Source organism: Myotis brandtii, unplaced genomic scaffold (assembly GCF_000412655.1).
Source record: "Myotis brandtii unplaced genomic scaffold, ASM41265v1 scaffold44, whole genome shotgun sequence".
NCBI classification, from domain to species: domain Eukaryota; kingdom Metazoa; phylum Chordata; class Mammalia; order Chiroptera; family Vespertilionidae; genus Myotis; species Myotis brandtii.
In genome coordinates this window covers 2,029,301-2,040,414 of record NW_005366833.1, presented here as the reverse complement: position 1 = coordinate 2,040,414, position 11,114 = coordinate 2,029,301, and the positions used below count along the sequence as shown (strand labels likewise).

General features: G+C 35.2%; 1 long non-coding RNA gene across 1 annotated transcript in view; it reads right to left on the bottom strand.

Annotated features, from left to right (window-relative positions):
* Positions 1-206: 206 nt before the first annotated feature.
* The window catches only part of LOC102250854, a 55,956-nt gene continuing 45,048 nt past the window's right edge, over positions 207-11,114 (bottom strand). Inside the window, exons 6-7 of the long non-coding RNA XR_314065.2 lie at positions 2,760-2,911; positions 207-427 (exon numbers count right to left, since the gene is read on the bottom strand). This is a non-coding gene — a long non-coding RNA (uncharacterized LOC102250854). The remainder of the gene's footprint in view (positions 428-2,759; positions 2,912-11,114) is intronic.

The following is an 11,114-nucleotide window of genomic DNA, read 5'->3' as shown; positions in this document are numbered from 1 at the left end:
TAATTTATCAGTATGCCTTTTTAGATTAAGATAAATTGGACAGTACACAGGAAAGTTACTTTAAAAACCAGGGCTATGCTAGGCATGGGAAATATAATCCTATAATATTAAAAATTCTTTTGAATTTACTTGATATGAATGACAGTTTTCACAATACATGAATATGGTTTTTGGAGTAAAGGTGACGTTGCAATACTCACATTCAGCTGGGCAGCTGAGAGGATCTGACCCATTTTCCCTCTTTGCTCTGCAGATGTGTGGTGCAGATGACATCGCAAAGAAGAGGACTCACGGTGCCAGGTTGTATTTTCCCAAAATGGCCATGTTCATATTTCCATTCCCACGCATACCTGCGGAACTTGTTACTTTCCCCTAAAAAGATGGAGTCTATTTCTCTTCTTGCACTTGGGCAATGCCTTCTGAGTACCTTGAATAAGAGAGAAAGTGATGCTGTGACACTTCCAAGGTCAGGTCATAAAAGGGGATATAGCTTCCACCCGGCTCTTTCTTGGGATACACAGCCCCATGGTGGTCCCGGCCAACGGCCAGTATTCACCATCAGATTCATGAGTGATTCTTCAATCTTCAGAGAAAAATTGTCCCTGCCACTCCCCACCCAAATTACAAACCTGTGAGCAAAATAAATATTGTCATTGTCTTAAGTTACTGTTTCGAGGTGGTTTGTCCTATAGCTACTGGAATACTTATCAAATGTCTTAATTCTGTTTTATCATCTGTCAACAGAGTGTGTCACTTTTCACCAGGAAAATAATTTAACAATCATTCATATATTCTAGTGTCTGACTCTCAGAATAAGTGCCTTGCATCCACTATACATTTGACCAATATTATGTGAGAGGTACTAGTATGCTTCCTCAATTGGAGCAATGCAAATTCTTTCTTCAAAAATTATAAAAATACATACTCATAAAAATTCAAACTTTACAGATGTTTAGTAAACAGAAAAAAAATCCCACTGTGTTGCCTAACTTTCCCTCAGTTCCCCATCTTTCTAAGGTAAGCTTACCAAGTCCAGTGTATCCTTTCAGACCATTCTCAGCTTTCATACACCTTTATACACACATACCCCTACGTACACTAGTATATTGTAGACAAATTGCACTATTGATCATGAGTTTCTTTTCAGTATGTTCTTAAAGCAAGCTTATTCATAATTGTGATCAAGATATGAAGATGATGGTTTATATATTTTAAAATCTCTTTCTATGTACCAGCCAATACAGAACATGGATAGCTTGGAATTTGCTAATATGGGAGTATTTATACACCAAAAAAAAATGGAAAATACTAAAATTCAGGGGTTTTGTTTCTGGAAAATTAGTTAAGTTTACCATCAAGATCATGTTTGGACCCTGCTAGCATGGCTCAGTGGTTTAACATCGACCTATGAACCAGGAGGTCACAATTTGATTCCTGGTCGGGCCATATGTCCTGATTGTGGCTATGATCCCCAGTGTGGGGTGTGCAGGAGGCAGCCGATCAATGATTCTCTCTCATCATTGATGTTTCTGTCTCTCTCTCCCTCTCCCTTCCTTACTATAAAAACTAGAATCATCTTTGTCTTTGTGTATTAATACATCCAGGATAGTGTCCAGACATGAAGGCTCTCAAATACATAAATATTTGTTGAATGAATGAAAAAATGTTATAATCATAGGCTCAATCAATATTCCAGTGAATGCACTTCTGAAAAGAATGTGACCTACCAGTTTGCAAGTGAGCATGCTTTCAGAATGCAAATTCTACTTATTCTTTGATTTCAGACATTACTTTTATTTGGATAATTAGATTACCCTCTGAGTTAGCAGAAACAGTGACATAGCTAAAGCATGCAATTCGCACAGGGGCACAATTCCCCAAGGGTCAAGTGCTCATGCTAAAATAAATTTCAATCTCATAAACAAAACATATCATCTATCCTACCCTCATCTCTTATTAGCTTTGGTTTTACTCAAATGGTTTTTCAGGAGGGAGTGAGAAAAAATATATAAACATATACAGAACATGTGATTATATATGTGTGTACACATGTGCATGAGTACACAGGCATATGTAGATCTTTTTGGAGGAATCTACATACATAATAAATAGTATCTTCTTTAAGCAGAAATGGCCAGAGGTTGGTGTTATATAGGGAAGAAAGTATGAAAAAATAAATATAAAAAGGACAGCAATTCGGGATTTGTTTTCTGTCAGAGGAAGATGGTGCCTCCAAATGTAAACACTACCCCAATAAATATAAGCAACTTATGCACTTCAGGCCTAGAGAATCCAAGGCAACGGTAATAATTGGGTGGAGGACAAAGGCAGTCTTGAAGAACAAAACTATGAACATTATTTAACCATTAATACCTGTTCCAGGTTTCAGGTCACTGACAATAATTATGATTTGTAGAATAATGAATATCTACATGGCATTTCACCAAATTCCATCTCTGCTTAAAATGTAAATGCTTTCCAAAGCAGATTTATCTTTTCAATAAGTCTTTTCTGTCAGGCTGGTTATGAAGAAGATGAAGGATTGTGGTTTTGGTATTGGTTGACTCACCAATTATTCCTTAGGCTGGTTCCTTTCAATGCTATACTGACAAATAGGCATTTAGTTGCATTCTATTTTCTTTCTTTTTTATTTTTTGGAAACTTCAGGAAATGTTAACAATCTCTGTTTTGTTTCTATGAAAAAACTCACTACAGTATTATAAATAACTGTATCGCTTATGGTGAGAGTCATACATTACCACTGGGAAGTAGGGATATTCTTGTAAGTCCTTGCTTCTGAGGCATATAACAATGTCCACCACTGAAAATGCAGTCATCATGCTGGTAGCATTTCCAAAATCAAAGGCACTGGAAAACTGCAAGGAAGCCATGAGAAAGCTTTGTATTGCCCCTATAGAAATCAATCAAAGAGAATGAAATTAAAGGAATATCTAAGAAAATTTCTAGCATTCAAAAATTTTGTCAAGTCATAAAAATAAATTAACTTATCAAGAAATCTTAAATGAAAGAGCAGAAAAATCACAGCTGGGCACGTTATGAAAGTCCAAGGATGAGTCAATATTAGAAAAACCTATTAGTATAATTCACTAAATTATAAATCACAAGAGAAAGCTAGCTTTCTCTCCCTTTTAATCCTATCCCCCTTCCCTTCTTAAACAATTCAGTCCAAGCCCATTAGCTAAGCTCAAGAAGAAGTGGGGGTGTGCCGGAACTTGAGTGGTGTGAGAAGGACATACACAGGGAGAGGGCAGTGGTTGTAAATGGAAGACTGGTTTTACACAATGATTTGATCATATAGGTAACTATCTTAAGGATAATAGAAGTCAGGTGTCTTATTCTCAGAGAAGGGAGTTACAAATGTGGAAATGGAGAAATCTAGAATAAACCAATGTAGTTGGATTGAAGTAAAAATATCCCTATAAAATTCATGGATTTTCAATGGATGGATGGATGGATGGGTGAATAGATAGATATAGAGACAGACCAACAGATAATATATAAAATCATAGACATAAATGTATGTATACACATAATCATACATATAGTCTCTAGCCCTGTCCATTGAGGGACTTGGGAGCAGTGACATCCAAAGAGCAATGAGCCCATCTTAGAGCTCAAATTGTGGTCTCTAAATATCATTCTTCACTAAGAGAAACCAGGCTTCTTTGAAAAATGGCTGGTGGTAGAGTGGGGAAAGGCAGAATAAAGAGAAATCTGGAGCAGCATCTTGTACCAGAGAGTAAGGAAGTGGTCAAAGAATGAAAGGGTCACACCGAGAGAACACAGAAGCAGTGTGATGGTGTTCCCACTGGTCAAATCTGGAATAATTTGACATCAAAATAGATACTTTAGTAATGGATCATAACATGGCAAATCAAATATGAAAACATGCTGATATAAATGAATAAATGTTTGATAAAGAGTGGGATAATTACACCCTTTCAAAGTAACTTTTCACAAAGTAAAGTTATTTAAAAGGAAAAAGAATAACTTTATAGGAGATAAACCTGACATATAACACCTTAACCAAGTGACCATATTGAGCATGACCAGCACTGGGACAATTAAAATCATGTACCACTTGATAACACACAACGATAAGCACACAGTATCCCTCTGTGATATTTCTGGCCAAGATACATAAGCTGTATGTAATTGTAAGGAAAGATCAGACAAACTAAAACTGAGGAGCAATCTACAAAAGAACTGGCCTGTAATTTTCAAAAATATCAAGAAAAGACTGAACAATTGTTCCATATTGAAGGAGACTAAAGATACATTATGGGTAAATTTTTAAAAATAACAACTGAGACATAATTCACATCTCATAAACTTCAACCTTTCAAAGTATATGAGTAAATGTTTTTAGTTTATTCACAAAGATGTGCAATCCTCACCACCATCTAATTTTAACACATATTTTACCTGGAAATTTTACCAAGGAGGTAGAAGACATGACAACTATAAGACATTGTGGAAATAAATTGCAGAAGACACAAAGAAATAGAAAGATATTCCATGCTCATGGGTTGGAAGAATTAATATTATTAAAATGCCCATAATACCTAGAGCAATCTACAGATTCAATGCAATCTCTATCAAAATCCCAAAGGCATTTGTTCACAAAAACAGAATAATCCTAAAATTTGTATGGTGCTACAAAATAAACTGATGAACAGAATAGATCCAGAGACATCAAAGCATGGAACAGACTGATGAATTTCAGGGGGAAGGCAGGGGTTGGGGTGTGTGTGGAGATTAACCAAAGAATTTATATGCATATATGTATAACCCATGGACACAGACAATAGTGTGGTGAAGGCCTGGGTGGGAGGGGTAAAGGGGGGTCAATGGGGAAAAAGGGGACATCTGTAATGCTTTGAACAATAAAGATAAATTTAAAATAATAAAACTACCATATAATTCAGCTATTCCACTTCTGGATATTTATTCAAAGTATACAAAAACACAAATTAGAAAAGACATGCACACTTATGTGCATTGCAGCATTATTTACAACAGCCAAGATATGGAAACAGCCTGAATGTCCATCAAATTATGACTAAAGATGATTTAGTATATATACACCATGGAATACTCAGCCATAAAACGGTAAAATCCTGCCACTTGCAAAAACACGAATTAAACTTGAGGATATTATGCTAAGTGAAACAAGTCAGATAGAAAAAGACAAATATCACTTATATGTGTAATATTTAAAAAACAAAACAAATGAACAAACTGACAACAAAATAAAAAGAAATTTACAGAGGCAGACAACAAATAGAAGGTTACCAGAAGAGAAGCAAAGTGGAGGGAGGGCAAAACAGGTAGAAGACGTCCATTATATGGTGACAAATGGAAACTGGACTTTTGTTGGTGAGCATGATGTAGTATATCAAATAATAATATTGCACATGAAACTCATAATGTTGTAAAAAACCAATCTTACATCAATAAAAATAAAAAATAAATAAAACTAGATCCACACACACACAATATAGAATATTTTCATAACCCCATAAAGAAATGCATCCAATAATATTCACTCTTCATTCCCTCTACCAAAAACCCCAATCTCTAGGTAATACTAATCTTTCATTCTATGGATTTGCCTATTCTGGAGCTTTCCTATAAATAGACTCATAATATATGGTCTTTTGTGACTGAAAACATTAGCATAATGTTTTCAAGGTTCATCCATGTTTTAAGATGTATTAATACTTCATTCTTTTTGTAGGCTGAATAATATTCCATTGTATGGATATACCAAATTTCATTTACCTGTTCATCAGTTAATACTCATTTGGGTTTGTGATTATGAATAATCCTATCAACATTTGTGTATAATTTTTTAATGGACAGCATGTGATTAAAAAACTAGATGTTGCCTTAGTTGGTTTGGCTCAGTGGATAGAGTGTCAGCCTGTGGACTGAAGGGTCCCAGGTTCCATTCCAGTCAAGGGCACATGCCCAGGTTGCGAGCTTGATCCCTGGTAGGGGGCAACCAGGAGGCAGCCAATCAATGTTTATTTCTCATCATTGATGTTTCTCTCTCTCTCTCTCTCCTTCTCCCTGCCTCTCTGAAATCAATAAAAATATATTTAAAAAAACCAAAAACAACAAACTAGATGTTATTGGGATGTGGCTGGGACTTTTGGCAGAACTTGAATAGGGTCTAAAAACTAGATGATACATTACTATCATTTATTTTCTGGTATTAATAGTTATATTTTGATAACCTAGTATTTCTTGTTTGTAGAAAACATACACTAAAGTATTCAGAGATGACGGGGCATCATGTCAGTAACATATTCTCAAATAGTTTAGTTCTTTGTACTATATTTGCAACCTTTCTCTACATTTGAAATTGTCTCAAGAGAAAGACTTCCAAACTCATTTTATGAGGCCAACATTAACCAGAGAAGATGCCACAAGGAAATTACAGGCCAACAAAGATACAAAAATCCTCAATAAAATATTAACAAACCAAATTTAAGAATATATTAATAGGATCATACACCACGATCAAGTGGGATTCATTCCAGGCATGCCAGGATAGTTATTTCTTTATGTTGCCTAATTGCTCTTACTAGGACTTTCATTGCCATGTTGAATAAAAGTGGTGAGAGTAGTCATCTTGTTTTGTGCCAGGATGGTTCAACATCCACAAATCAATCAGTGATATACCACATTAACAAAATGAAGGATCAAAACCACATACTTATCTTATTACATGCAGAAAAAGCACTTGGCGAATTTCAACATCCATTTATCATAAAAACTCTTAAAGTAGGTATGCCAAGCCCACAGCTCTAACATCATACCCAATGGTAAAAAGTTGAAAGCGTTGCCCCTATGATCAGGAACAGGACAAGGATATATATTGTCATCTGTTAAAAGTAATAAATTCAGAACAGTTGCTGGACACAAAAATCAATATACAAAAAATCCTGTTGAAGCACCTTTTCTCTCTTTGGAGCATGCCCACGCCTCCCCCCAGGCCTGTTCTCTCTGCCTTTCTTTTGCCTCTATAACTGGTTTCCTGAGCCCAAACAGCCCAGCTGGTTCACCTTTTCTATCTTTCTATGTTTTCTCTTATAATTTGAAAACAAAACAAACACCAAAAATCTGTTGAATTTCTATATAATAATAAGAAATAAATGCATCAAAAAGATATACCTAGGAATAACTTCAACCAAGGGGGTGAAAGACCTGTACCCTAAAGATTATAAGACAGTAAGGTAATTAATGAAAGATATTGAAGACAAAGAAATGGAATAATATTCTGTGCTCATGGATTGAAATAATATTGTTAAAATGTCCACACTACCCAAAGCAATCTACAAATTGAATGCAATCTCTATCAAAACCTCAAAATAAAAAGCTTCTGCCCAGCAAAAGAAATCATCAATAAAATAACAAGAAAGCCCACTGCATGGGAGAACATATTTGCCAATGTCATATCTGATAAGGGCCTAATCTCCAACATTTACAGGGAACTCATATAACTTAACAAAAGGAAGATAAACAATCCAATCAAAAAATGGGCAAAGGACCTAAATAGACACTTTTCAAAAGAGGACATTCAGAAAGCCAAGAGACATATGAAAACATGCTCAAAGTCACTAATCATCCGAGAGATGCAAATCAAAACAACAATGAGGTACCATCTCACACCTGTCAGACTGGCTATCATCAACAAATCAACAAACGACAAGTGCTGGAGAGGATGTGGAGAAAAAGGAACACTTGTGCACTGCTGGTGGGAATGCAGACTGGTGCAGCCACTATGGAAGACAGTATGGAGTTTCCTCAAAAAACAAAACATGGAACTCCCATTTGACCCTGTGATCCCACTTCTAGGAATATATCCCAAGAAACCAAAAACACCAATCAGAAAGGATATATGCACCCATATGTTCATAGCAGCACAATTCACCATAGCTAAGATCTGGAAACAGCCTAAGTGCCCATCAGTAGATGAATGGATTAGAAAACTGTGGTACATCTACACGATGGAATACTATGCTGCTGTAAAAAAGAAGGAACTCTTACCATTTGCAACAGCATGGATGGAACTGGAGAGCATTATGCTAAGTGAAATAAGCCAGTCAATGAAGGAAAAATACCACATGATCTCACTCATTCATGGATAATAAAGGAGGCATGGGCAAGTCCATCAACCAAAGGACTTGTATGCATGCATATTAGCATAACCAATGGACACAGACACTGGGGAGGTGGGGACTTGTCCTGGGGGGTAGGAGTGGCAGGGGAGGTGGTGATGGGGGGAAAAGAAGACATATGTAATACTTTAAACAATAAAAAACAAATTTCAATGGCATTTTTTATAGAAATAGAATAAATAATCCTAAAATTGGTATAGGATCACAAAAGACCCCAAATAACTGAAGGCCTCATACTCCATGATTTCATACTATATTATAAAGCTATAGTAAGCCAAACTCTATGGTACTGGCATAAAATCAGACACACCGATCATTGCAACAGAATAGAGAGCACAGAAATAACCCCATGCAAATATGTCAATAAATTTATGAGCCAAAAATATACAATGGGGAAAGGGCAGTCTCGTCAATAAGTGCTGTTGGGAAAACTGGACAGCCATTTTCAAAAGGATGAAATTAGACAACTATCTTATACTATACACAACAAAATAACTCAATATGCATTAAAGACCTGAAACAATAAAAATCGTAGAAGAAAACATAGGTGCTTTACATTAATCTTTGTGATGAATTTTTGGATTTGACACCAAAAGCTAAGGCAACAAAGGCAAAAATAAACAACTGGAACTATGTCAAACTTAAAAGCCTCTGAACTGTTAAGTAAACCAACAAAATGAAAGAGCAATGTACCGAGTGGGAGAAAATACTTGTCAGTCATATATCTAATAAGGGGCCAATATCCAAAATATATAAAGAACTCATTCAACTCAATAGCAAAGAAACCCAAGCAATTCAATTTTAAAAAATGTGCAGAATAGATTTTTTTCCAAAGAAAACACACAGGTAGTGAACAGGTACATGAAATGATGCTCAACATCACTAATCATCAGGGAAATGCAAATCAAAACCACAATGAGGTAGCACCTCATATCTGTTAGAATGGCTATTATAAAAAAGACAAGAAACAACAAGCATTGACAAGGATGCAGAGAAAAGAGAACCCTTGTATACTGTTGATGGGAATGTAAATTGATGCAACCTATGAAAAACAGTATGGAGGTTCCTCAAAAAATTAAAAATATAACTACCATATAGTTCAGATTTCCACTTCTGAGTAATTTTCTGAAGAAAATGGAAATGCTAACTTGAAAAGATCTATGCACTCCCATGTTATTTACAATAGCCAAGATATGGAAACAACCTAAGTGTTCATCAATGGACAAATGGATTTAAAAACTCAGCCATGAAAAGAAGGAAATCTTGCCATTTGTCATAACATGGGTGTATCTAGAGGGTATTATGCTAAGTGAAATGAGACAGAGAAAGATAAATACCATATTATCTCACTTATATGTGGCATCTAAAAAACAAAAACAAGCTCAGAGAGAGAACGGATTGGTGGTTGCTGAGGATAGGGGTGGACAAAATGGGTAAAGGGAGTAAAAAAGTACAAATTTCCAGTTATAAATAAGTTATGGGGATGTAAGGTACAGCATGGTGACTGTAGTAATAATACTGTATTAAATATTTGAAAATTGTTAGAACATAAATCTTCATTCTCTCATCACAAGAAAAAACATTTTTTTGTAACTATGTATGGTGACAGGTGTTAACTAGACATACTTTGGTTATCATTTCTCAATGTATACAAATATCAAATTGTTATATTATACACTGGAAATAAATACAATGTTACATGTCAATTATACCTCAATAAAAAATTTTAAAAAGAGGCATTAGCATTGTATTAGAATTTCTAGCTAATAAATTAAGACAAGAAAAAGAGATAAGATTCAAAATTAACTTAAACTATTCAAATGAATACAAATGTTTAGCAAGTTTAACAGTTAACACAGACACACAAAAACATAACTTTCTTAAAAATAAAGAGTAATCTGATAGAAGACCCAATTCAGAACACATTCTAGTTGTAATGAAATACAAAACTGCAAAGCAAATAAACTGGGAAAATTATTTGAGATAAATATTCTTTGCACTAAAACAACTACTACAATCTATCAAGCCATTAAGAAAAATAAAACTGCCCTAATAGAAAAATGAGTAGATCTGAAAAGTTAATTTCCCAAAATAAATAATTAAAATGGCAATAGACAAATGAAAAAAAATGTTCAATCTCCCTACTTATTAAAATGCAAAATAAAACAATGGGATACCATTGGTTTTTCAAACTATCAAAGATTTTAAAAAATGATTATGGGGCATGTTTGTAGAGAAATTGGTACTCTTACTGTTTGTGGTAACACATACACATTAGTACAACTTTTCCACAGGACAATATGACAAACATACAAATGAATTAAAAAAAATTTTTAAGCCTCACCTCAGGATATTTTTTAATTTTGTTTAGAAAGAGAGGAAAGGTAGAAAGAGAAACATCGATGTGAAAGAGAAATATCCATCGGTTGCCTTCCGGGGACTGAAACTGCAACCTAGGTATGTGCCTCCACCGGGAATGGAACCCACAACATTTCTGTGCACTGGATGATGCTCCAACTAACGGAGCCACACTGGCCAGGGATGAACTAAAAACCTTAAAACATCTTATCTTTTAATCCAGTAATTTCACTTCTAGGAATTTACCCTAATGTATATAAACCTTAGGTTCATACCGTAAGTGTTTATTGAAGTGTTGATTATAATGACAAATTAAAAACAACCAAAATGTCCAACTGGGGACTGTTTGAAAAACTATAAAATTTTGATATGACTAAACATTATCCTATATAATAAAGAGGTAATATGCAAATTAACCCTCACACCCTCACAAGATGACTGCCTACAACCAGGACAGCAGGGGGTTAGTGAGGGATGACCAAACGACTGAACAGCAGGCTGCGTGAGGTGACCAGGCCGGTGGGGGTGGGGGGCAGTTTGGGGCAA